The following is a 27564-nucleotide window of genomic DNA, read 5'->3' on the forward strand; positions in this document are numbered from 1 at the left end:
TAACAATTAACGTTACCTTAATTTAAATATCTTGCTTACTGCATTTTTCTCTTTATTCTTGTGGTTTACTGTTAAAAATAAATTCAAGAAATATACTGTTAGAAAGACATGTGCATGCAGGAATTTTCAAGAGCAAATTTGTACACACAAAATTACAAGAGAACTAAAGTCCCCTTTCACAATCTGCTCTGAAATGAACTTAGGTCCTAACTCCCTTGTCATGCAAACTAGCATGGAAAGAGAGAAAGTAATCATGGATGTAAGTAGTGAGTCTACAGGGAGATGTTGTAGGCACACGGGAAGCAGGAGGTGGAATTGAATAAGAAACACAAAAAATGTTGAGTGAGGCCATGGGATATGCAGAGCTATGCGCAGTCCCATGGATCCACAGCTGGAGTGGGAGAGGTGGCACTAGGGTACTAATATATTGCCAGTGCCATGGAGCTGCTTGTTATCCCAGACCTTAGGTCCACGTGAATGAAGTTGCAGTGTTCCCTTCAGCAATCTGAAGCCACCAGAGCAGCTAATGACAGCCTACAGCATGCTATGCAGATGGATCCTCACTAAATTAGTGCTGACTTGAATTAATTTGAACAGCATTAATTCTTACAGCCTAGTATGTGTTCTTCCCCTGCCTTCGTACCTGCTGATTGCAACTCAGATACTTGATTAGCTGTTCCTCCCACTTTTAACATGGCCACACCTCCATTTTTGGATCATCACTTACCATTGCACTTTTTCTTACCACATCTATTCAAAGGATTACAATCCAATTAGATGCCAGACAGTCCCTAATCCAGATTTTGCTTGGGTGTCCAGCACTTTTACAGTTCAGTAATGTTTTTTTCAATCATTATATGTGAGGCATCTCAGGAAGTTGTAGGGCAGTGGTTCCCAAACTTGTTCCGCCACTTGTACAGGGAAAGCCCTTGGTGGGCCAGGCCGGTTTGTTTACCTGCCGCGTCCGCAGGTTCGGCCGATCGTGGCTCCCATTGGCCATGGTTCGCTGCTCCAGGCCAATGGGAGCTGCTGGAAGCAACAGCCGGTAAGTCCCTTGGCCCGCGCCACTTCCAGCAGCAAACATTGGCCTGGAACAGCGAACCGCGGCCACTGGGAGCCATGATCAGCTGAACCTGCAGATGCAGCAGGTAAACAAACTGGCCCGGCCTGCCAGGAGCTTATCTGCACAAGCGGAGGAACAAGTTTGGGAACCACTGTTGTAGGACCCTTAGTAAATGCCTCTTGGGCTCCTGGCTGCACAACACGACAATGTCAGAATAGAGAGGAACAAAAGCAAAGAGAAAAGAATAAAAGAAGAGAGAGTGAAACTCTCTGAAGGATAAACAATGGGTTGGGTTTCCTCAGGACAAAACACAGCAGCAGACCGCCATAATAGACTATGCGCAAGGTTAAAACTGAAGGAGAAAGAGAAGAGCCACTATGTACGGCTCTGAGAAGGGCTGTGAGGGCAGGTGAAATCCCATTTTAAAGGAGGAGCAAAGTGATGAAGAGTCAGGGCACAGAAAAATATACTCCATTTGAAGGAGGCTCAGCAGAGAAACTTGTCTGCAGGCTAAAAACCGACCAGCTGCAGCAAGGAGGCCTAGATTCCATCACAACAGCAAGGGAGGTAACTATCTCCATAGGAGCAGTGACAGAGAAAAAAAACTGTTTTAAAGGCACAGAAGCACCGGGGGGGGGGGGGAGAAGATCTTTGAAAAACAGAACCTGTAAAGGAACATGTTATTTTTAAAGGGCAAAGGAGTTAATATTTTCCAGGATCCCTCCAACAGGCTTTCGCTCTGCTGATAAATTAGCTGGGCCAAAATAAATAAGCTATTCTAATCAATTTTGTGTTGCATCAGTATTTGTTAGCAAGAGTCATCTTCATCATCATCAGGCTGAATCCCAAGAGGATTTAGCTTGCTTGCAGATTGAGCACCACCTGGTTCAATCTCTAGCTAGGTCCAACACGTAAATTTCCTCAGGCATGCTATGGGAGATCAGGCAGATGGCATGGTGATGATTTGAGGCCTAACTCCATATCAAAAGAATGTGTATGAAACAGTGAGGAAACTAATGTACGTTTCATTGACCAACCTCACACAGAATAAGAAAGGGAAATTTCATTTTACTGTGGTTCAGCAAGAAAGCATGGCCTGCAAAGTCTGTAATGAGAGCTTGAGAGCTGCCATTCAGAAATGTTATGCTGGACTTGACGATGCAGAAGATGATGGCCGATCTGATCAAGGAGCACGGATGTTTGATCCAGCCCTCAGGAAAACTCTGAATTGGAGAATGTGGGAAGTCAGGGAAAGAAAGTCAAACAATATAAAGAAAAAGCAAAGGAAAAGGTTATGTCTAGAGCCAAAGGGAAGAAAATGACTAAGCCTGAAGCTAAGAAGGGGAAAAAGCCAGGTCTAAATTCAGAGAGAAGAAAAAGAAAGATATATTGAGCATAAAGTCAAAGGGATGGCAAAGGACAAGCTGAAAGCCAGAGGGAGAAAAAGGACAAAACTAAAGTCAAGGAGAGGAGAGAAGTACAGCATGCTAACAGAGAACCTACTGAATAAGAGGTTTCAGAGGAACAGCCGTGTTAGTCTGTATTCGCAAAAAGAAAAGGAGTACTTGTGGCACCTTAGAGACTAAATAAATTGGTTAGTCTCTAAGGTGCCACAAGTACTCCTTTTCTTTTTACTGAATAAGAGGCAGCCTAATCCTCTCGAAAGTGAAGAGTTTGGTTACTTTGGTGTTTCAATTTTCATAAATGTTCCTGAAGCTAAAAGAGGGGAGATGTCCCGGAAAGCGCTTAAAGTACTAATTCTGTTGGCCTTCATACATATAGAAGTAGGGCTGACTGTGTCACTTCCACATCATTCCACAATTATAAAGCATCTGTGTCTCTTGTATCTACATGTGAATGGCAGTGCTGTTGACTCTTGCTCGCATTGCGGCACAACAGTAAGAAAATCAAGGCAGGTTATATCACGTACGATAATGCGATGCATTAACGGCATAGAACCCTAGATCCAATTGGACATGTGCTTAGCATAAAATGACAATTTGTCACAGTAGGAAAAATAAAATATTATACAAGACAAAGACAACTTAATTATTTACAGGACGAGAACACGTAATAAAGGTGGATATGTTGTCAGGTCCCAAGATAAACAGAAAACTAACAATTGTAAGTGACTAACATAAAATTACCAGAGTAAACATTTTACCTAAGAAGTCTAAATTCATCTGCTGCAAAGCAAGGATTATGCTAGCACTGCAAATGCTACTTATGGGGAATCTATTTTTACCTCACAAGAGAGTATAATAAAGTTTGCAGATACATGTTTTTATACCAGTAAAGAAATGTCACACACTTGCATGAGAAAAGACTGTCAGAGATCTTCACTGCTTATTTCCCTAGAACACAACTTTGCAAATTGTTTTGAAGAGGACATGCTGCATATCAATTTCAATTTCTTCTCTGTTGTTGGACAGAGCAGATACACTGCAGCATCAGAGAGCAATATTTAGTACACGTTACTTAAAATATGCCTTTATCTTCAAAGTAGCAGATTTATTGATTTTAATAAATAGAAAATATCCACCCGGACATTAGACAAACACAGACTAAACACAGACTGAGTAAAAGCTGATAATTTCATTAAACTGACTGAGCTTTTATTGCATGCAGTTGGGGAATTTCCAATAATACGCAAGTGCCAAAAGTCCTTCCTTTTGTGAGTCTGACAAATAAAAGGCCTAAACAAGATGAATATTGCGTGATTATTTGCAAATACAAATCGTATTATATGACACAAACTTGGGGCCAGACTGTGCAACTCTAACTCAAGCTGAGTAGCACTTATGCACCTAAGTAGCACTATGGACATCAATATGAGTAAGCTTTACTCAGTCTCAGTAAGAGTGCAGAATGTGGTCCATTGATTGGGCTGGGAACAATAGCAATGAACTGTCACCCATTGCTTCTAATAATGGAGATTGCACAATAATACCCAAGTCTTAGACATTTGCTGAGATGGGAAGGTGGCCACTGTCAAGGCTGCTGGTATGGCACAGAAGCACAATTCAAGCCATCTGCACATGGAGTAGTGTCACTGCATCAAGGGCTGGACAACAGCATGCAATATTTTCAGTCATATAGCCACATTTGTATGAATCAGAAAATGGTTTGAGAATTGTTACAGTGTAATAAATATTACATACACACAAGTGTCATAAAAGAACATTAAGGTGCAAAGTCAAGCACTCAGAATGTAGGAAATGCCAAAATTAAGGTTGCCTGTGCAACTTTAATTCATTCCCTTTCTATTCTATCTAGCTATTTATGGGTACATTTACTCTGCAATAAAAGACCCATGGAACAACTGACTCTGGGGCTCAGGCTGCGGGGCTATAAAATTGCTCGATAGATGTTGAGGCTCAGGCTGGAGCTCAGGCTCCGAGATCCCATGAGGGGCAGGGTGGATTTATGTGATCATGAAATTAAAGACTATCACAATCTATATGCACAAGGGGGACAAATTAAGGTTGCAGTGGCAGCATTAAATTTGGCATTTCGCTAACATTTCCTTGTTCGGTTTTGCAACCTTAATGGTCTTTTAACTTTTAATATATATATATATATATATATATATATATATACATACATATACATGGAAACCATGTACAAAAAGCTACCTGAAAAAACAGAAATTCCATTATGTTGAACAATACTGCCCTCCCACCCTACCCTACCCTACCCCACCCCACCCCCATTATGGGCCACGAACAGATTTTGAAGCCCTGCTACTTGAGCTAGAGGAGTAACTGGCAGGAATAACTCACTCCAGGAACAGACATGGGGAGGACTGATACAGCTGAGCAAGGAGACTGGGAAGAAGAAGCTAGATGGGTGGGAGTGAGACTAGGACTCGTTGGCTGAATAGGCTGGGACTGGAATACTGGCCTGAACAGGTGGGAGCAAGGATGAGGGAGAGGCAGACTGAGACAGGTTGGAGGGGGACAGGACAGAAGGGGTCAAGCTTGGGAATAATGGGCAGAAAAGTCTATTCCCACTAGAACACATGCCCCTCCACAGCCTGAAATGGAACCCAAGATTCCTGAGTCTCTCCAGCCCTCCGTGATCTGTGAATATCTGTGAAACCCACTGGCAAAGTGTCTCATTCCCTTCTAGTGATAATCTACTTTCAGGATTACAATTTACTGCTGCTTTCAGTTATGCTATTATCTCAAGGGGTAGGGGTCTGTGTGGTAGCTTTAAAGGTTCCAACCCAGCAGATGATCACCGTGGGCTGAAATATGATACCACATGCTGGAATTTCAGTTTGCTTTTTAAAAATCCTATGAAATTACACACACACACACACACACACACACACTTTGTGTTAAAAGAACATTGCTAAGACTGCAAAGTCAAGTACTTAAAAGTTAGGAAGTGCCAGTATTAAAATTGCTTGTGCAACCTTAACTTGTCCCTGTTGTGCATATGCGTTATGGTACAGTCTTTAATTACATGATCACATACTATTTTTTTCTCCACATGACTCCTGCCTCATTCAGTGCACAGGATGAACAGTGCTCACTTAATGAGTAGCTTTTCAATATTTGTTTTATCCTCATTGTTTAATTTGTAGGGGGTTTTGTGTGTAATTTAGATATAAGCTCTCCAGATAGATACGGGAATCCCTGGGTAGCTGGTTTAATGGTCCATTTGATCAGACCATTAAGAGGTACATTTTCAGACCTCTGTGCAAATGCTGCCCCCACAAAAATGCATCGCGAAGACACATAATCACGTCTTTGTACATTGAAGTAGCTCATTATAGGAGTACACAAGTGTGGGCTTTGCATACCAAAATAACTAGTTGTGCATGTGTGCCTATCTTTATGGATAAATCTTGGGTGTGGACATTTGACCATTTGGTTCTCACTGTTTAAATGTCATGAAGGCACAAGGCAAACTGAACTACAGTTAATATCCAAGACTTTCAAAATTCTTTTGGTCAAGAAAGGAGGACCCATAGGTGTGACTAAAGGAAAGAGTGTCAAGTTTCTCCATAATTATCATACTTTTGAATTTCTTGGCTTATTTTGGTTTGTGTCACAATCTTAATGTTATTTAAAGTTTGTTTCAAAGATGAGCTTGAGCTGCAAAGTTCAGATATGGATCCAAATTTCCCCAGTGTTCAGGGGACATTAATACCTAGGGCTTTTATTTATCTCACTGTAGAAAAAGGGCTCAAAATTTGGAGATGTGTGTGACCAAAGTTTTGATTCAGGTTTATCTCTACTTCTTTTGTACTCTCTCTCCCTCTCTGTGTTAAATACGTACATCAGCTGTCTGAATGAAATAATACAAACATTTAAATGACAGTTATATTCTTGGACTTGCTCTTTACACACACTTGCACTTTCACTCTTAATGCCTTATAGCAGGGGTGAGCAAACTACAGCCCACAGACCGCATCCATTCCACGAGCCATTTTAAGCTGGCCCACAAACCGCACCATGCAGCTCGGTCCCGTTCCGGCCTGGGCGCTGGGTCAGGGGCCGCACCATGCTGCTCGGCCTCACTCCAGCCCTCTGGCCAGGGTGCAGGGTCAGGGCCACACCATGCGGCTCTCAGAAGCCATGGCAGGCCCCAATCCGGCTCTTATCCCCCCTCTGGTGCTCCAATGGGAGCTGCAGGGGCAGTGCCTGTGGACGGCTGCCCGGCTGCACCTCCACATAGGAGCCGGAGAAGGGACGTGCCACTGCTTCCAGGAGCCGCTTGACGTAAGAGCTGCTCGGAGCCTGCACCCCTGAGCCCCTGCCCCCGCCCCAACCCCCTACCCCAGCCCTGATCCCCCTCCTGCTTTCCAAACCCCTCAATCCCAGGCTGGAGCACCCTCCCGCACCCCAAACCTCTCATCCCCAGCCCCACCCCAAAGCCTGCATCTCTAGTGGGAACCTGCACCCCGTCCCACACCCCTGTCCCAGCCCTGATTCCCCTCCCGCCCTCCGAACCCCTTGGTCCCAGCCCAGAGCACCCTCCTACACCCCAGACTCCTCATTCCCAGCTCCACCCCAGAGCCCGCACCCCCAACCAGAGCCCTCACCCACCTCCTGCACCCCAACCCCAATTTTGTGACCATTCATGGCCCACCATACAATTTCTATTCCCCGATGTGGCCCTTGGGCCAGAAAGTTTGCCCACCCCTGCCTTATAGAGCATATACTAATTAAGCCAATCCTTGATGTCTGCTGTAAATATGATGTGCATGTATAGTTTGAGTCACCCACAAAACTTATGGAAAACAGCTTTTATACCTTCCAATTATTAGTTGCTCTTCTGAGATTCCTGACCAATGCTTAGAAACTTTTAATTGAGCAATCAAGCCCATCACAGTGGGCCTGTCAGATTAAAAAAAAAAATTCTGTAGATCACATTCCATCAGCTTAATTCAGGCCATGAAACAGTGCTGTGGGTAGAAGTAGTGGTCTCTTCTTCAGTAGCAGACAGGAAGTTTCACTAGAAGACTAACTGAAAGGAAGTGCATATGGAAATATCCTATCACCCATATTGAACTGTCCCAGAACCTCATGCAGCTGAGAGAGGTTTATGTGATCTTTGAAACATAGCCACCCACAGCTGTCATCAGACCAGTGTTGTTTTTTAATAGCAGATCTTTGGAGGGGGGAGTTCCTCCTCCCTTAAATCTACAATCCAAGGCTATAACCTAATAGCATTAGCTGGCTTTCCCGCTGTCCTTGTTCTACAATGAGGTCAGGCAAGATCTACTTTACCAGATCATTTTATTAATCCCAAAGACAAAAGGGCTAAATGCTGAAAGGTACTCAACCTCCAGTTCTCTGATTATAGTGAGTGGGAGCGGCTGGTGCTGAGCATCAATCAGGACTTGGTCTATATAGAGGACCAAGTGCTCCAACTGAAGCTGATGGCCAAACCTCCATTGACTTCAAAAGGGGCAGGGTCATCCCCAAATGGCATTTGGCTATTTACAGTCCAGGGCCAAATCTTATTCTTATTCCGTTTTCACTTAGAATTTGGCCATTGATTCTTTGGGGAATTTGGAGGGCAGGGAATTAATTGCTACAGCTGTGCAAAATGTTTGCAGCAAAACCTGAAACTAGCCTGATTTTAACTTTAATTTCAAGTGCAAAACACGGCCTATGTTCTTTCAAACAAACTTGAGGACAATGTTGAGCAACTTGACTGGCAAAAATAATATGTGAACTTTTCATTGGACAGGAAACCAAATTTTGATTCATTGCATTTAAATCCTTTCGGTGTTACCTTTTCATCAGCGTTTGTATGAGGGCAGATTTTTCATATAAAACTTCATAGACATATGTTAAGTCTATAGCTGACAGTCATTCAGGCCCGAAATCAGCAAAGCATTTAAGCATGTGCTTAAATCCATTCCTGTTCAGAAAGCATTTGCGCATGTGCTTAAATCTCAAGGGCATGTGCTTAAGTGCTTCTCTGACTAGACATACACTGTCACATCAGGGTTATAATGAAGAAACACAATTTATTTGGCACATAAGTGGAATGAGTAAACTTCCTGCAATAATCACATTCAATTTGTCCAGAAAAGACAGCTGTTTCCTTGCAGCAGGCAGCCAGGGCCAGCCACCAGCCAACGCACCATATTGTGACGACAATGCTAGCCTAGCGGTTCTTTTTGTTGGGACAGTCCTTTGATAATAGTAACAATGCTGGGCTTAAACATCTTTTTAGCAGACCCCTCTACCCCTCTACTGCTGCCTCACCTCTTTGTTGTGTGTGCTGAAAATCCACTGAGGCAGTCACAAGTGGAACAACACTTAACTGAAACAGAGCTTTGATGTGGAGGCAGTTACAGGAATCCAGCCCCACATCTTTTGTAATAACCCTGACAAAGACTTGCACACTCTCTTTGGGACAGAATCCCAAGGGCACCAGATCAGCACGTTATGCTTTGGTCCCACTTTCTCCCACCCGGACCGAGCCCATATTGTTACTTCCTTATGCAGGGGAACCAGGAAAAGCTGGTTAAGGGCTTGAACAACTCTATGCCATCAGAGGATTTCCAAACCTAGTATAATGGTTTGAGCATTGGCCTGCTAAACCCAGGGTTGTGAGTTCAATCCTTGAGGGGACCATTTAGGGGTCTGGGGCAAAAACTGGGGATTGGTCCTGCTTTGAGCAGGGGGTTGGACTAGATGACCTCCTGAGGTCCCTTCCAACCCTAACCTTCTATGATTCTATGATAATCCTCAGGTGCTGTATTAAGGCATCATTAAATCCCTTTTGTTCCCCAATCCTCCCTTTTTAAAAGACTTAAAAGTGGTTGAAAGAAGAACAGGAGTACTTGTGGCACCTTAGAGACTAACAAATTTATTAGAGCATAAACTTTCGTGGGCTACAGCTCACTTCATCAGATACAAAGAATAGAACAGAGAGTAAGAAGATATATATTACAGAGAAGGTTGAAGTTGCCATACAAACTGTAAGAGGCTAATTAATTAAGATGAAAAAGGGGTTGAGGATCTAGTCCATTGTGGTCAGGACAAATTAAGTAATAAAATGCTGCTTTTAAATTTTAAACTGGCCTATAACATTACAACACTAACTTTTCTAGCAGTGATGTCTCAGGCAAGTTCTGACTCCAATAGGCCAAACAAATGGAAATAAATGTCTTAAATAGCCTAAAAATTGCCTAATCTGCTTGGCCCAACTCATTCTAATGCCACGAGCTGCTCCTTCCATCTGTCTTTATAAGAATGAAAGGTGCAGTGACTTAACTATGACTTTCCCCATCTTTCCATTCACCCACTAAGAGATTAGAACAATACCATGTGACTAAGGATCTATCACATGACAGCCTGTCTCTGTCATACTTTCAAAATCCACCCTTGTGGTACTGCAGCTAGGGCCCTGACAGAAATGGTAGATGAAATTCCACATTGATAATTTCAAAGTAATGCAAATTGAAAAAAAATAATCCCACCTACATACATATAATGATGTGTTCTAAATTAGCTGTTACCACTCAATAAAGAGATCTTGGAGTCACCCTGGATAGTTCTCTGAAAACATTAGCTCAATGTGCAGCAATGGTCAAAAAGGCTAACAGAATGTTAGGAACTATTAGGGAAAGAATAGAAAATAATACAGTAAATATCACACCACCACCATATAAATCCATGGTGTGCCCACAGCTTGAATACTGTGTCCAGTTCTTGGCACCCCATCTCACAAAAGTTATAGTGGAACTGGAAAAGTTTCCGAGCAGGGCAACAAAGATGATCAAAGGTATGGAACAGCTTCCATGCGAGGAGAGACCAAAAAGATTAGGGCTGTTCTGCTTAGAAAAGAGACAACTAATGGAGGATATGATTGAGGTCTATAAATTCATGAATGGTGTGGAAAAAGCAAATAGATAAATGTTATATACTGTTTCCAATAGTACAAAACCAGGGATCACCCAATTAAATTATTAGGCAGCAGGTTTAAATACAAACAAGAGGAAGTACTTTTTTATACAATGCACAATTAACCTGTGGAACTCATTGCCATGGGATGTTGTCCTGTGGAACTCATTGCCGTGGGATGTTGTGATGGTCAAAAATATAACTGGGTTCAAAAAAGAACTAGGTAAGTTTATGGGGACAGGCCCATCAATGGCTATTAGCCAAGATGGTCAGGGATGCAACTTCATGTTCAGGGCAACCCTAACCTGCCAGAAGTTGGGAAGGGAAGATGGGGGTGGATCACTTCAACTTCTCTGTACACTCCCCCTGAAACTGTGGTACTGGCTACTGTTGGAGACAAAAACTGGGCTGGATGGACCAATGGTCTGACCCAGTATGGTTGTTCTTATGACAGAGTTCAGCTCTGCAGAGCATTGGACAAAGGTTTCAAAATCCTTGCCTGCATGATCAGTGCATAGCCTGTCCATCACACCTGTCATTCACAGTGTGAATTACACTAGTTTCATGGCCTTTTAGGCTCAATGCATGAAGGGGAAGGCATGACCAGGGCCTTAAAGCTTTATGATCCAGCCAGACATTGTATTCTGTATTTTAAGTCTTTCTGTTACACATTTACATATCAGATTTTAATGGGTCAAAAAGCATCACCATAGCATATCACCACAACTCTCCCATATTTCTTCAAAAATAAAGAACAGCCATTGAAAACAACCAGCAGCACAGGTCAGAAAAAAAGGTCATTTAAGTCATCTGTAGACTATGACACAAAATGGCCAAAGGAAGCGAATTCAATGTTCAGGCTGACTCTTCATTCTTCACCACAGTAGTCCCTTTGTGCTCAGTAATCATACGTATTTCAGAACAGTGCACAAGTCTGCCTGCTTCTCTCGCTCACCCTCTCTCTTCTCTTCTGCATAAGGTTTTCCATTGGCAATGGATTTGATGATGTAAGCAGAAGGAGCAGGTTGATAGTTTGAAGTAAAAAAAAAAATAGGAAAAGAAAGGAAAAAGAAAGGGCTTCCAATTGCTTACAGTTTGCAGTTTGCCAAGTAATAAAGCCCCCAAAGCCGCCAGCTCCTTCAAAATTGCCATTTTTATCCACTTGGCTCCACCAAGCAGCTCAAAGTAGTACACACAGTACCCTGACCCAAAACCACAGGAGGGTGTGGTTCCTGCTTCTGCTGGGCATAGAACAGGGAAGCTATTTATTTCGGGCGCATCTCTGTTAAGTGAGTCATGTTTCAACTGGAAAATTGGCCACAGCTTTCTAGCAGATCTTTGCTGCCAGCTCTGTTGGCATGCTACCCAATTCCTCTGTGCTCCCTTCCCCCTCTTCCCCACCCTAGGCTGCCTTCATATTCTTAAAGCCCCTGTTTAATAATAGTCATTGTTCCATGTTAACCTTGAGAGTCTGGGAGAAAGGACAGTGAAGGGCGTAGCTGTGTGCTATAATGAGCATTTGGTGCTATAGCAGGTGGGAAAGGCTTTTGGGATCTGGGCAGATTAGGAGGAGCGGGGGCTCTAGCAGATGTTGAAACAGGATGATGTATTGCTGTTCACTCTGGGATTCAGACAATACCGGCACAAAAGTAGAACAGGGAAAGGGGGAAAAAATTGATCCCTTCTGATACAAACTGGGCTAGAAACCAGACACACTTAAAAGTGAGCATTTAAAAAAGACAAATATGTTTCCAGGTCCACCACCTTCTCGTCTCTGCAACTGCCAAATTTCTCTTTTCAAACATCATCTAGGCTTTGATTTATTTTACATTAACATCACTACATTACATCCAACTTCTTTTTTGAGGTGCAAACAACAAGGATACATGTGAATCTCTGTCTCTGGAATATATACAGAACAGGCAGCCTGGGTGGAGCAAATAGAACAAGTGTAACTAGGTTTTGACCTATATTCCAGAGGTTAATGACATTTAGAAATCTAAATTGATTTATACAGATCTCACTGCAACCCTGCTAAAAATCATTTAATGGCTTAATTCTTAGTCCTGTTGATTCCAACCAATCTAATAAACGTAAAGAGCAAATTATACCGGTTAGATTATAATATTGATATAAATACATGTTAAATACCACTGATTTTTTAAAAAAAATTTGTGAAACTTTGTCCTTAGCTTTCTCAGTGTGTAAATTTCTGGGAACTCCATGAAATATGGTGATTAATATCACAATGGGCCCACGCCGTATTTATGCAGTAAATACTGCACGGTAGGTGAAAGAAATTTAGCCCTTCCTTTGAGTTTCCTTGCTTTTGTTGGATGCAAGTCAATAGAGGCTGTTTGGTGCTCAGTACCTTTTAAAGCTAAGCCATTTATTTAGATTAAACATGGGTTAGAGAGACTAACTTTGGGAATTTTGAAAATGTTGGCCTAATTTATCAGATACTTTTATCTTCTGGTTCTGTTTGCAAATTGTCCGTGAGCAGCTTGAGATATTCTATTGTTTAATTTGCTATTCAGTATTACTTGTGGGATGGCATCTGTGAATAATTCTTGGTCTGCAGATCATCCATTAGCAGTTTGTTGTGAGTATTCAATATATAAGAACTGTGTTGGTTGATTTTGACTGGACATATAAGACAGATGGTATGGTTCTGTTCCCTGATTGGATGACTGTTAGAACCAGCTTTCTGGGGTGAATACATAAGAGATCAACATTCACTTTTACTCACATTCATTTCAAATTTACCATTTCTATGGCCATTTCTGTCAGTAAACTTGGTCAATAAAGCTGGGATTTTTGAAAGTCAATAACAGGTTACCAATTTTCATGATTTTATCATTAGTTTCATATTTTATGTTTTACTTAATTCCCGTGGCTCCTGGAGACGAGTGTTTGCATGAGACCCTCAACTTGCTTTCTTTTTTTAAAGTATATTTCTAACCCTCATGGTTGTGCAGAAAAGCATGAAATATGGCCTGAGTGTAACCTAAAGGTTCAGAAACCAGAAGGCAAACAAAAAGAACCCAAACTTTCATGATTTTAGGCCAATCTCATGATTTGGGGTGGGCCTGACTCAGAATTTTTGAACATTTTGGGGATGGCAGTAATGTGACAGAAGTTGGGTTTCTAACTCTTTTGGGCCTCTTTGAAAATCCCAGCCTAACACACTAGTGAAAAGCAAATACAAAAAGGGCAAACACAGCCAAAGCAAATTCAGCTTTTAAACAAGTAACTGTTTGTGGGAAATCTTTTTGAGTTTGTTGCCTGCTGCAATTTCTAAAAAGCTGTGTAGAACTATACACAATATAAACATGCAGAAATGAAACAAAAATATTGGTTTTATTATTAATAGTGGTTAATTACAACAGCCTTCAACTATTCCCCAGTCCAAACTTGAACTAAAATCATTAAGCACCCTTCAAATAACCAATCACCAAATACCAAATTCTTTCTACAGCAGAACAGCCCACTCTCCTCCCCATCAGGCATGGACCTTTAGAGGCCTTTTAGTCTTTGGTGCTCTTTAGAGAATGGCTAGGGGTAGCTTTCTTCCTTCAATCCAGCCTCAGATTCTACTCTGGTCTTGTCTAGGAACAAGTGAGTACAGTGTCACTAAAGAACTAGAGCAGAGGGTGAGACAGCATGAATGATTATCCCTCCATTGTGACACGTCTATGCTTAAATAAAATACCTTTTCTGGGTTTACCCAGAAACTGCATTCCTCGCTTCAGTTAGCAGATTCCAATCAAATGAAATCCAGTTCAGAGAGGTCATCATCACATACACACTAACACATCTAGCCATGCATTGATAGGTAGTGGAGAAGGTAAAATCACCTCTTTCCCTGCCACCAAACCCCATTGTGTATAGTTCAAAACATCAGTCTGTGTTCTCGTATTTGTTTGGTTTAGGGTTTTTTTAAGAAGAGCTACTGAGCATACAAATTAGGTGAATTAATAACATTTAACAATGTTTTCCATTTTCTCATCATTATTATTGTGTTTCTGCCCCAAACAGCTTACAATCTAAAAGACAAGGCAAACAGAAAGAGAAAGAGAACATATAAAAGCAGAAATGTCAGAGATTACATACGTTGTCCCATGTTGTGTCCTGCATACTATCCATCTGTCCAGGTACTTCAGCTGTGCTCCTACCCACTGGTAACAAAATCTTCTCACAAAGTCAATTGAAACTGTAACTATTTTCATGAAAAATTATCAGCATATCCCATCTCTTTCTTTTGTTTGCTGGGAGTTGCTCCAAATTTACTCATCTTTGAACAACCAGTTAATAGATAAAAACGTCTTAGGTAACGTATACAGCACCAGATTTTCAAGTATCCAACACCCACAACTGGCACCAGATTCTCATATCATATTTTGGCACCCAAATAAGGTCACATTTTCAGAAGTGCTCAGCACCCAGCAGCTCCCATTGTGACATCTATGCACCAATTTTCCAAAGAGACCATCTCTAATGTGCTAATCTCTTTTGAAAATCAGGCCACTGCATTCAGGTGCCTAACTGGGAGCTTAACTCTGGCCTCAGTTGTGAGTACTAAGTGTGGTGTATTGGAAATTGGCTAAAAATAACAAGGTATCACTTTAAGAGTGAGAGAGTTTCTGGTCTTGCTTGCAGGGTAAGAGGCTCTGAGGGAAGTCATGTGATCTGGGTCATCCGAGTCAGTCAGCAGAGAAAGCCAGTCTGGAAAGAACCCGTTTAAAGCAGTGGGTGACTTGTGACTTGCTGCCTTAGGGAGCAGCCTGTTTTCTCTCTTTCTGTTTTTGGCTTCTTATGTGTCGTTCTGAATTCTAAAAAATACTGTAATATTACATTGCAAGACTACTTATGTTTTTATCTAATTTCTGTGTGTATGTACTGTGAACAGAACACTGGGCACTTTTGAAAATCTGGTGCTTAAGGTCTAGTCCACTGGCATACCATTTCTCCCTGAATGCACACACAAAGCAAGCAATATGCAGGCACATCTGCCTGAGGGGGAGATGACACAATGTGTCCTATCAGTGCAATCTGGGTTCCAGAAACCAGGACCAATGGAAAAGTATCCAACTCAGCCCAAAATATGACATGGCTCAATCATTGTTAGAGTGTATGACTTGATGTGCAAGCAACGGTGTAAGAATGAGAACATTAAAAAGATATGGCAAGGAGAATATCATGGGCCTGATTATCCTGACAGGTGCATGCCTGAACAGCTCCTACGATTCGACTTCCACGTTGAATCATGGAAGTCAACGAATGGTTACGCAGGTGGTGTCAGAGAGAAGGCTTTGGATTCTTTGACCATGGGATGGTGTTCCAAGAAGGAGGAGTGCTAGGCAGAGACGGGCTCCACCTAACGAAAAGAGGGAAGAGCATCTTCGCAAGCAGGCTGGCTAACCTAGTGAGGAGGGCTTTAAATTAGGTTCACTGGGGGAAGGAGACCAAAGCCCTGAGGTAAGTGGGGACGTGGGATACCGGGAGGAAGCATGAATAGGAGAGCGCGAAACGGGAGGGCTCCTGCCTCATATTAAAAAAGCAGGACAAACAGCAAGTTATCTCAAGTGCCTATACACAAATGCAAGAAGCCTGGGAAACAAGCAGGGATAACTGGTAGTCCTGGCACAGTCAAGGAATTATGATGCGATTGGAATAGCAGAGACTTGGTGGGATAACTCACATGACTGGAGTACTGTCATGGATGGTTATAAACTGTTCAGGAAGGACAGGCAGGGCAGAAAAGGTGGGGGAGTTGCATTGTATGTAAGTGAGCAGTATGACTGCTCAGAGCTCCGGTATGAAACTGCAGAAAAACCTGAGTGTCGGGATTAAGTTTAGAAGCGTGAGCAACAAGGGTGATGTCGTGGTGGGAGTCTGCTATAGACCACCGGACCAGGGGGATGACGTGGACGAGGCTCTCTTCCATCAACTAACGGAAGTTACTAGATCACAGGTCCTGGTTCTTATGGGAGACTTCAATCACCCTGATATCTGATGGGAGACCAATACAGCGGTGCACAGACAATCCAGGAAGTATTTGAAAAGTGTAGGGGACAATTTTCTGGTACAAGTGCTGGAGGAACCAACTAGGGGCAGAGATCTTCTTGACCTGCTGCTCACAAACGGGGAAGAATTAGTAGGGGAAGCAAAAGTGGATGGGAACCTGGGAGGAAGTGACCATGAGATGGTCGAGTTCAGGATCCTGACACAAGGAAGAAAGGAGAGCAGCAGAATATGGACCCTGGACTTCAGAAAAGCAGACTGTGACAACCTCAGGGAACTGATGGGCAGGATCCCCTGGGAGAATAACATGAGGGGAAAAGGAGTCCAGGAGAGCTGGCTGTATTTTAAAGAATCCTTATTGAGGTTACAGGGACAAACCATCCCAATGTGTAGAAAGAATAGTAAATATGGCAGGCGACCAGCTTGGATTAACAGTGAAATCCTTGCTGATCTTAAACATAAAAAAGAAGCTTACAAGAAGTGGAAGATTGGACAAATGACCAGAGGAGAGTATAAAAATATTGCTCGGGCATGCAGGAGTGAAATCAGGTAAGCCAAATCACACCTGGAGTTGCAGCTAGCAAGAGATGTTAAGAGTAACAAGAAGGGTTTCTTCAGGTATGTTAGCAACAAGAAGAAAGTCAAGGAAAGTGTGGGCTCCTTACTGAATGAAGGAGGCAACCTAGTGACAGAGGATGTGGAAAAAGCTAATGTACTCAATGCTTTTTTTGCCTCTGTCTTCACGAATAAGGTCAGCTCCCAGACTGTTGCACTGGGCAGCAAAGCATGGGAAGGAGGTGACCAGCCCTCTGTGAAGAAAGAAGTGGTTCAGGACTATTTAGAAAAGCTGGATGAGCACAAGTCCATGGGGCTGGATGCGTTGCATCCAGGAATGCTAAAGGAGTTGGCAGATGTGATTGCAGAGCCATTGGCCATTATCTTTGAAAACTCACGGTGATTGGGGGAGGTCCCGGACGACTTGAAAAAGGCTAATGTAGTGCCCATCTTTAAAAAAGGGAAGAAGGAGGATCCTGGGAACTACAGGCCAGTCAGCCTCACCTCAATCTCTGGAAAAATCATGGAGCAGGTCCTCAAGGAATCAATTCTGAAGCACTTAGAGGAGAGGAAAGTGATCAGGAACAGTCAGCATGGATTCACCAAGGGCAAGTCATGCCTGACTAATCTAATTGCCTTCTATGACGAGATAACTGGCTCTGTGGATGAGGGGAAAGCAGTGGACGTGTTGTTCCTTGACTTTAGCAAAGCTTTTGACACGGTCTCCCACAGTATTCTTGCCAGTAAGTTAAAGAAGTATGGGCTGGATGAATGGACTATAAGGTGGATAGAAAGCTGGCTACATTGTCAGGCTCAATGGGTAGTGATCAATGGCTCCATGTCTAGTTGGCAGACAGTATGAAGTGGAGTGCCCCAAGGGTCGGTCCTCGGGCCGGTTTTGTTCAAAATCTTCATTAATGATCTGGAGGATGGTGTGGATTGCACCCTCAGCAAGTTTGCAGATGACACTAAACTGGGAGGAGAGGTCGATACACTGGAGGGTAGGGATAGGATACAGAGGGCCCTAGACAAATTGGAGGATTGGGCCAAAAGAAATCTGATGAGGTTCAACAAGGTCAAGTGCAGAGTCCTGCACTTAGGAAGGAAGAATCCCATGCACCGCTTCAGACTAGGGACCGAATGGCTAGGCAGCAGTTCTGCAGAAAAGGACTTAGGTGGTTACAGTGGACGAGAAGCTGGATATGAGTCAACAGTGTGCCCTTGTTGCCAAGAAGGCCAATGGCATTTTGGGATGTATAAGTAGGGGCATTTCCAGCAGATGGAGGGACGTGATCGTTCCCCTCTATTCGACATTGGTGGGGTCTCATCTGGAGTACTGTGTCCAGTTTTGGACCCCACACTACAAGAAGGATGTGGACAAATTGGAAAATGCCCAGCGGAGGGCAACAAAAATGATTAGGGGACTGGAACACATGACTTATGAGGAGAGGCTGAGGGAACTGGGATTGTTTAATCTGCGGAAGAGAAGAATGAGGGGGGATTTGACAGCTGCTTTCAACTACCTGAAAGGGGGTTCCAAAGAGGATGGATGCAGACTGTTCTCAGTGGTAGCAGATGACAGAATGCGGAGTAATGGTCTCAAGTTGCAGTGGGGGAGGTTTAGTTTGGATATTAGGAAAAACTTTTTCACTCGGAGGGTGGTGAGACACTGGAATGCGTTACCTAGGGAGGTGGTAGAATCTCCTTCCTTAGAAGTTTTTAAGGTCAGGCTTGACAAAGCCCTGACTGGGATGATTTAGTTGTGGATTGGTCCTGCTTTGAGCAGGGAGTTGGACTAGATGACCTCTTGAGGTCCCTTCCAACGCTGATATTCTATGATTCTATGGCAGAGGGGGTGTGCATGTCACACAACTCATAAAATAATTTGGCCCCATGTGATTGTAAGAAAAAGGACAAAGCCAGAAGGTGGCTAGTAATTACAGGAAAGATGGATCCATGGACAAAGCTAAAATAAGACAGAAGATGCCTTAAACCATTGAAATATGATTTGATTTATTGGTATGCAGAATAAGCTTTGAGCAAAATAAAAAATAACTCCAAAATGAAAGGGAAACATGTTTCAGTGGAAAAAAAAATCTAGAAATGCTGACTGGGAATAACAAAAGCCAGATGGCACAAAATGGCATCTTTAGGGATTATGTGGCATAAGGAGCTGTGTACAAAAGCATGCTTTGAGTATTTAAAAAGCCACAGCCACATACTGGGCATGCTCTGTGTCCTTAGATAGCCACATTAACTCACTTAATGTACTCTGCCCTTAAAACCTGTACAATCATCCCTCCCATTTAAGCTCTCTGCCCTTAGTTATCCTCAGTACTTCATCAAGCTTGCTGTGCTTTGCCCTTATACATCCTCAGCAAGCAGAGCTATTCTGATTTATCAAAGACATGAAGGTGGCTCCGGTAGCATAGTTAGCAACACAAATCATCCACCCACAGCAGTCTCCTCCCACTAGCTTTGTGCATGATAATGGATTTTAAAAAATGCTGGTTAAGCAAGTTCACTGCCGATATACAATAGTTTTGAAAAATCTGTGTTCTTGTCTTATAATATAAAAGAGCAGAGAATAAAGTTTTCACCTGGCTAGCCAAGTTGTGCTCTAACGGGTGCCCCTACATGATTAATTCATCAATAAAACCCCCATTAGTATACCATAGCCAGGGTTAAGCTTTGCAGTCATCAGAAGTGAAGTGTGCTTTGCGCTTGATTCCAAGAGGACACAGGGTACTCCTTTTAATCTGTCTACCAACAAGGAAACACCGCAGATGAAGTAGAAAACAAGCACAGTATCATTTACATTAAAATCATAAAATGTCATCACTAGTTCAGACATATAGACCATACTCTTTTTTTTTTTTTTTTTTGCTTATAGAGATTTACAGAAATCTCCTTAACTGCAAAGAAGATTTCCTTCCTCAGACCATCAGCTTCCAAACTCAGCCTTTTCCTCTTTTCTTCAGTATAGGATTTATATATATAAAAAGAAACAAATGAATCAGCTTTTTCTAGTTACACAAGAACATGATGATTATTTGGTTCAAATTTGTATCAGAAGTACTGTACAGTGGAAGACCTTTGCCCACAGCCCTGTTTTATTTCCAGGCCCTTTACCCTCACCCTAAAATGTATATGACTTTTCTCCTATAACTATACAATGTGTCATACTGATTTCAGGACTGACAGGAAGAGTTAGCTACCATTTAAAAGCATGTGATTTGGTTCCTGATCCAAGTCTGGGGCATTCACACCATGGGTTCAGTTTCAGGTCCAATATAGAGAAAAGATAAAAATCATGATGTTCAGAAATGGAGCCAAACTTTCTGAATATTTGTGCGGTTCAATTCAAGGGGCAGGGGTATGTTTTTTGGACCCATCTTTAAATTAAAGTAGAGATGGGCTGAACTTGCTCTAAAAAATTTGGATCTCTCTGAAATGAGGCACTGCTATTTTTTTTAATGTGTGAATTTGTTATTCATGTGCCAGATTGTCAGGTCTGAAACTCTCTTATCCACAAAACAGGTGGACCAGTGTTATGATCTCTCTAACGCTTACTGACACTGCCAACAGCCACTTCACTTTACCTATATCAAAATTAGTCATGTCCACAGCATCAGGCAAGGGAATGGACCCTCAAGATAAAACTGTTAACATTTACTAGAAATGCTATTTGATGTGTATATGCTAAAAGATATCTGAGAATAAAAGAAGGGTAAAATAAACACTCAGCTTCTCCAATACACTCCACTCATTTCAGTCATTCTAGAGGGGCAAAGTGGCTGGAAATTTGTTGTTTTTCCCCCTGTGATAATTACCCTATGATGGAGGCAGGGGGATGTTGTGATGGCATAAAACTGGCATAGCCCACTCCTATTCCCCTCTTTCAGGCCACAGGGTACAGCTGAATTGAGGGCAGGAGGGAGTACGATTAAAGTGTTTCAGCTACTCTCTGCTATCAGATGATCCCTTGGGACATTTACTGGCTGATGTGGTTTGGAGCACCCCATAGGCTGTTCTTAACCAAATTGGAACTGACAAAGAGTTGGCCTTAAAATCATCCCCAGTTCCAAATTAGCTGTATATGGCTCTCTTGCAGCCCCTTTTTGAGATTTAGGCCCCAGAATAAGTACAAACATTTACCAAAGTATTGAGACAGAGGTTCCTGAGGCCAGGTATTGGGTAATAGTCCCTCCTCAAAATCTAGTTATTTGGCTAATAATCTGCTATTGGTCACCTCTCTTGCTCTCACCATTGCCAGGCCAATGCCTGGCATGAGAGTATTAGAAAGCTAAACATGCCAAATCAATTTTAAACGATGGCAAGAATCAATATAATTTAACTCCAATGCCTGTAACCCACACAGCAGAATGTGACTGGCATTCATGCTTGCCTCCACCTCCTTTCATATCATTTGCAAGGGACAACACAACTGTAGTCCATGTGCTCACTCAGGGGAGCATGCAACTTCTCCCTCCATGGAGCTCCTGGGCAGACATCACCTTCGAGGGAGCATGGAGCAGCCTCACCATCCACCAGCCTGCACAGTCCCCCTTTGCCACTGGGAAGTTTGGGAAGTGATTGTGTCAGATTTGTACTGATGTGGCACAATCCAGTCCTAAGTGCATACACATGTGGGAACACAGACCACACAATCAAAAACTCCCCCAGGAAGAGCTTGTCCCCTTCTCCATATTGCCTCCCTATTCCTCCCTCTACTGTGTATGGTTTGATGTGTTTACTCATTGTGGTGGTTGTGTTATCTGTAAAAGCTAGACCACAAGTCTCTGTGGCATGAACTTGTCTTGCTTCTATGTCTGTAAAGTGCTATGCATATCTGTGGCACTATTACATCATACTCTGCCTCCTAATGGCAGCAGAACGAGTGCTGGACCTCTCTGCAAGTGGGAGCATGCCCGCCAATGGGGGAGCAAAGGGGACAATTGCTCAGGGGCCCAGGTGATTTAAAAGGGCCCAGGGGCCCGCGGAGGTGGCAGACGGGAGTCCCGGTCCCTTTTAAATTGCCCAGGTGGGCTGCAAGGCTCCTAGGCGCATGTGGGGTGGCGACCACTCTGGACCCTGTGCTTTAGGTGGGGCCCACGGGCTGGTGCAATTGGCCAATATAGTCGGTCCCAGAAGTGACGGGTCAGTCCCAGAAGTGACGCATTTGTCACTTCTGTCCCAGGCCCTGCACCCTTCTAGGGACAGCCCTGGGGCCCAGAATTGCTGTCGGCGGGCTTGAGTGGGAGGGAACAGTATGCAAGGAGTCTGAGCATCAAGTCCACACCTCCTGCACACAATGGAATACAGATCCATTGGGGCTTTTTGTGCCATAGGTGATCTGGGGGATATGGTGGGAGTAGTGGTGATTGCTATATATGCATCTGCACAGCTCCAGCAGGTGCATATCAACAGAGGGAAGTTAGACACAATATTAATGATGTCCAAGCAGCTCTACTGTTTCTCCATGACCTGAGAGGGAAGCTCCATCTGACACTCCCATGGATAATCCCACTGTGCAGTGAGTATATTTGGGCTGTGCACAGGGACTAGGATTTATGCCGTACTTAATATTTCAATGCAATTCTATAGAATCCCTCCTGAGAAAAAAATAGCTCTCTCTCAGCTCCTGTAGACTTCTCAGCCCTTCACAGATTTGGTCTCAGTAAACTATGGATTGTAAAATCACATTACAATTGGAAATTAATTTCAGTACCAATCTTTGGAAACCCCATTGCCATATGACATGGTAGTCATAACACTTTTGTCTCTGAGACAGAAGACCAAGTGTTCAGGTGCCGCAAAAAGTCATGAGACTACAGTGCTGTACTAGATGAGTATTACAGTAGAACTTAAAGTTACAAAGACCAGAGTCACAAATTGACCAGTCAACCACACACCTCATTTGGAACCAGAAGTATGCAATCAGGCAGCAGTAGAGAAGGAGGGGGGGAACAAAGCAAATACAGTACTGTGTTAAAAGGAAACTACTAAAAAAATAAAGGGAAAGCAGCATTTGTCTTCTGCATCGTATAGTTTCAAAGCTGTATTAAGTCAGTGTTCAGCTGTAAACTTTTGACAAAACAACCATGACATTTAGTTCAGAGAGACAAACATTTCAGAGTTAAAAACAATCGCCATTCCCGAGGTGTTTGTAACTCTGAGGTTCTACTGTATCTTGTTAGATGTCCTTTAATGTCCTGATGAGAAATTAAGCTCATATCTCTCTGGTTGTTAGGGAGAAAGTTAAAGTCCTTTTGGCATTTTCTGAAAAGATTAGGGAGAAATCCTAATGTCCTAGTCAACACCTTCTCTTATTACATGTTCATCTGTCCAGAATGTACTATTCAGTGTTTGCCTTTCACAATCACCATATAACTGGTATCTTTCTCGTTACTATGTAAGGCTATCCATGCCACACTAAGAATGAAAGCTGCTCTACCCAAAACAAACTGTATTGTGATATTTTTATGACAAATACATTTATGGTAACTGTTTAACAACATCACCCTCCACATATTACCATTAAGCCACTAATAGGGAAATTAAACTGAAAATCTATAGTAAAACAATTCAAGTATTATGGAGATATACAAGGGAGAGCTATTGGCCTGCCATTACCTATTTTGTTGATTACTCAGATGATCAAGAGGCATGCGATAGTCCTTCAAAAGTGGTTTGAATAGTATGGTCAGTTACAAAGCGTATGATTCCTGCGATGTGATTTGTGGGACTTTGAGTTTTCCATTACATTTGGAACAGAAGTAGAAAAGGCCACTTTTTAACATTTTTGAATGAGTCTTCTGGCATCTTACTGAGGATATCTGATGTTAAAATATTAGAATGGAGCCAATTAGAGCACAAAATGAAAATAAAACACAAATATTCAGCAATATACTTTTGAATTAAATTTATCAAAGCATCTTTAACTAAGCCTTCATCTGCCCTGCACTATGATTTTTCGATAGGTAGAAATGGGAGATATGACACACAATTAACAATATGTTTTTATTCTCAGCTAAATATATCAGACAAATATAAATATTTTGTGAACCACTTGCCCTGTAGCGTTTTGAGATTTTTTTTCTCTGAATGAACTATATAAAAATCAGATACATACAAATAAATACAATACTATAATCTATTTGCAAAGGATCATCAGGGCTTTGTCCTTTCAGTGTTGCGGTGCCCTGTGATAAAGGACCATGCATGATTCATTAGAACAAGGCACACCTCTGGCTCTGGCAGGCATTAAGTTAGAATTGTTAATTCCCTCAATTCCTGTTTCACCCTTACTGGTATTTGAGTGCAGATTTTGTCTTCAGATGTAACAGTGTTGCTAAATAGGGCTGATTCTCCAGAAGAATAATAGTTTTTCAAAATCAGCATTTTCCTGATTTGCCAGCTGTTTTAATAAACACCCATCTCCTAATTTCAAACAACTGCATTGCACTCTTACTCTAAATCTGTCATCCAGAGCTACTGTATTCTGGTTTTAGACTCTACTGAATTGAAATAAGATTTTAATAAGATACATAATATCTAGCATGTACAGTTTTTTAGCTGCCTCAGAATAGTGTAACAGAAAAAACAGTACTACACTTCCTATTGAGGCATGCCAAGCCCAAATATCTTTAGAGAGGGACTCACCTCCACTTGTAGTTCTGCTTTCTTTGCCACCATTACTCCTCTTAATACAGTGAAAATGATTGTTTGGGGCTGTTGCAGTTGCAAGTAGTATGTTCAAAACCAAGGCAGCAACACATTTTCAAATACCTTCCCTGCTGGATAGGATCAAGGGTAGGTGAGGATTTCACACACAAAACATAAGCTGACAATTGCCTAATAATAACTATTTAAAAGACCCAGAGTTGGTTACTCAAAATGGCCTCAAGCCAAAGAATAACCCCTTCATTCAAAGTCCTAACTTAATTGTATGCCTATATTTCCATTATTTTTGATTGACAAAAGAAATGAGACATTAACTGGTAGCAACAGTCAGTCTGCAGCTATAAGTGCTGTGAGACAAAAATATTTGTTGTGGTGTTATATTTAGAAAGTTTCTTTTATTTGCAGGAAAACCAAAGCCAAGGAATTGTAGCAAAAATAAATGACTCTACAACAAAGCTGGCTCATTAAATGCTTCTTTAAATCAGAAATAAAGCCTTTCCTTACTAATGGAATTTAAAGATTGAGGGCCTGATTTTCAGACGTTGGCTTCCGTTGCACTCTTGCAATTTGAAAGCACGCATTCATATGTGCACATTTCAGCACTAACCCCTGTGCATGCAGGTATTAAAATATACCAACTGGACTTACAGGTGTCACGGTTGAAAAATATTGTGTGGGGACTTAAAGCTGAAAACATGCAGGTAGAAGCTGGGCAGAAAATCATGTCTTGTGAAAAGCAAAGCCATCTCAATGACTTGGCTACTGTGTATAAGAAACTGCTGCCACACACAGATAGACATCACAATATATCCCAGGATTTTCAGCGCCACCACTTGAACTAAAGGAGAGCTCCCTGAGCTGTAAGTATTAGACTGTCATAGCTGCTGAGGCCATCACTAAAGGGAAATGCATGCACTAAGCCAGAATACTACATATGACACTGTAGTGTCAGCGGATATGTTTAGGACCAGTTAGGGTTAAGCAATAGAGCTTTGATCCTGTAAGTCCTTGTGAGCTGACCAACCATCAGTTGAGACTCTGAGACTCTGCCTCACAAGTATGAGTGGAGACTACATGTGGGCACAGGTAAGGTTACACACTAGGCACCGGGCCGCACATGTGGCATGTGTGTGGGGGGCATCTGGGGTCCTGTGCTGCCCTCCCCGATTTCTCAGGACGCCTCTGGTGCGGATGCCCAGCAGCGAGGAGGCAGCGCTCCCCTTGGCAGTGGCACTCTCCCTGTGTCCTTTCAGCCCAGGTGAGGGAGGAAGCAGCAGAGTGGTTGGCTTCTGGCTGAGCTCCTCCCCCACCACATGGGGCTGCTTCCCTTCCCTGCTGCTGGAGCCCCAAAGCTGCTGCCTGCTTTACAGGCCATCTGCTGAGGTGAGTTGTGGGGGGAGGGGAAGGAGGCAGAGGCAACATGTGGGACTCCAAAAGCAGGGAAGGTGAAGCAGCCCCATATGGTAGGGGAGGAGCTCAGCCGGCAGCCAGCGCCTAACACAATTGGGTCCTGGTCCATGACTGAGGCTCCCAGGTGCTATGATAATACAGCCAGCTGCCTTGCTGCTTCCTCCCTCCTCTGAGAATGCTGCTGCCAGGGGGAGTGCTGCCTCCTTGCTGCTGGGCATCCGTGCCAGAGGTGTCCCAAGAAATTGGGGTGGGGGGGATGTGACACCCCAGAACCTTCATTTGTGCCCCGCCACTAGCCATAGCTATGTGTGGCCTCTGCACACACTAAGCAGTAACAAGTCTCAAACCCCTTGTTTACTTGCTCCCTTAGTCACAAGACAGGAGGGTATAAAGGGGCAGAATGTGGATGGAGACTGGATGTGTGAGAGAATCTGCATTTAAAGACAATCCTTGGAATGATTCATCATATATAAAGAGGACCAGATTCCCAGCTAGCGCAAATTGACATAACATCAATGAATATAGTTGGAACTATATTAATTTATACCTGCTGAGAAGCTAGTCCAGAATGTGCTTACATGTGATTGTCAGTACATAGAGTTGATATTACCGGATGCGAGTATTTGGTGGCTGCACGCAGACATTCGCTTTAACGGAGGATCAAGCCCATTACGTGAATCTATAAAGAATGGTTTGACTATTCAAGATGACCTAGTTCAGTATTTTGTTGAGTTCTTCCCACCAAGGGCAGTTTCAAGCTTCCCTGTGTTGTTATAAAACCAGGGATCTGAGCATTAACATTATGCAGGTCCTATGAGCTCTATACTAATTTTTTATTATTAATTTTTGAGAAAACATAAACAAGAGATATGGGGGACAGAGCAAACCCACTAGCCTCTCAATTTTGACATGTGTCACATGTGAAGTTTACAATCTGCTATAATTAGATCTAGTTCATATTCTCTTCTCATAAGAGGCGTGAAGGTTGTAGTTCAGGATTAAAATGCAATGGCAGCGTTATATGGTGAAATTTGTAGTAACTTTCCACCCACAAAAGCTGTAAATTGTGTTTTCAACCAGTAAGTTTCCAGGCATATGGCAAAGGGTATAAAAGACCCCTTGATTGACACCATTTTGCCTCTTTCCTGCTCTATTTCTCTGGACTGTGGATTTACAGCTAAAAGGTGCATATTAACCATAGACTGAGGAACTTCCAATCTGTTGGAAGTTACCAGAGACTTTACAGGCCAGCAGTCTCTATAACATCACTGCTACAATTCTGATATAAGAACATTGCCATTACTGTATGTATGTAATCTATTCACCATTTTAACTCTTCTTTTCTTTACTAATAAACCTTTTGATTTTAGTTACTAAAGGACTGGCAGCAGCGTGATTATTGGGTAAGAGCTGTGTTATATAGATCCGGCTATGTGGCTGATCGCTTGA

At 42.6% G+C, this 27564-nt stretch overlaps 1 long non-coding RNA gene across 1 annotated transcript in view; it reads right to left on the bottom strand.

Annotated features, from left to right (window-relative positions):
• The window catches only part of LOC125637020 (uncharacterized), a 32853-nt gene extending 8050 nt beyond the window's left edge, over positions 1-24803 (bottom strand). Inside the window, exons 1-2 of the long non-coding RNA XR_007356800.2 lie at positions 24685-24803; positions 23656-23858 (exon numbers count right to left, since the gene is read on the bottom strand). This is a non-coding gene — a long non-coding RNA (uncharacterized LOC125637020). The remainder of the gene's footprint in view (positions 1-23655; positions 23859-24684) is intronic.
• Between the last annotated feature and the right edge of the window lie 2761 nt (positions 24804-27564).

Source organism: Caretta caretta, chromosome 5 (genome assembly GCF_965140235.1).
Source record: "Caretta caretta isolate rCarCar2 chromosome 5, rCarCar1.hap1, whole genome shotgun sequence".
NCBI classification, from domain to species: Eukaryota; Metazoa; Chordata; order Testudines; family Cheloniidae; genus Caretta; species Caretta caretta.